We start from the raw sequence: 1,345 nt of genomic DNA on the forward strand, positions 1-1,345 counted from the left end.
CATGGAAAGCACAAGGAAGTGAAGGTGACAGCAACAAGTTCGGTATGAATTAAACATTGACTTTACATATAGAAAGCACCCTAGTATTTGCTACGTAGCTGGACATAAAATTAAGCTAATGGAATAAATTTAAATGTAATAAATAGCAACGGTACTTAAGGTAAAGTGGTAGAAAAAATTACTCAATTTGGTATTATACCTTGTTTCAGAGAGTAGAATGATCACATCTGAAGAACTAAAAGGGTAAAATGGAATATGCATACTTGCCCTTAACATCCTTATGTTAAGCTTTGTTATCTTTTCTGGTATTGTACCACAATGGTGGCTGTGTAAGTGGAGGACTGATTTCTTATCAATAATTCAGAAACTGCTTCAAAACACCACATATCTTGTAATTCGCAATAAAAATGCCAGCGCCACAACACTAAAGAATTGGGCAATAAAGACTTATTAGTTGGTAAGATGCAGTTACCTTGAATTATGGCATAGTTTGACTTCAGTTAATAAGTTTGTCTGACATTAGAATCATTACATTCAAATAGAGGTTAATGAGACTTAAAATTAAACAGGTATTTCATCAAACATAAAGATAACTGATTTTAGGTCTCAATTATCTCAATGATTCTGTCTTGCAGTACAAGGCTAGAAGCCACAGGTTTTAAGCTCCATCTTCTTTTGGAACAAACAAGTGGTCGTCTTGATATTTATTTCTTCCTTTGTGAAACACTACTACTTATTCACTGCGGAAGTACAGTAAGGCTTACCATCAAAATTCTTTTACTATTAAAAAAAATTTAGTGTACCATTATAATTAGCAATTTAGTACACCATCAGTGCAGGAACCCGTTTACATTTCACTAAGAAAAGCTCCATAGATTTCCTATGAGTTGAAGTTTCCATTTATTTGTTCTATTCATTCCCTGTCTACAAGACAATCATGCCACTTCTATTTCTCTCTCTCAAACTGAATTATCTTTTAAAAAAATATATAATTATTTATATGTGTGTGTGTGTATGTTCATGCTCCTTACCTTAGAGAAGTTTCTCCTTTGGTTATTCCTTTGGTGTGTTCAGGAATTATGGTAACTTCCATTCGCAAGAGCCGAAGAAACCCCACAGAATTCACGCTGAGCTAGAATCTGCTGGTTTCATTCCCTGCTGGGAGTCTGCCAGTTGGGAAAGGCTGACCAGCAAGCACCGGTCTTAATTACACAAATCCAGACGCTGCTGCCAACCTTTCCCCATTGAGAAGCATTTGCTTTCTAGTGTTCTTCTTGATGAACAGATTATCACTCAAACATAATTTACAGCTGCTTTATATTGTAAGTAATTAAATGAAGAAACC

This window comes from Phalacrocorax carbo, chromosome 2 (genome assembly GCF_963921805.1).
Source record: "Phalacrocorax carbo chromosome 2, bPhaCar2.1, whole genome shotgun sequence".
Classification (NCBI taxonomy): Eukaryota; Metazoa; Chordata; class Aves; order Suliformes; family Phalacrocoracidae; genus Phalacrocorax; species Phalacrocorax carbo.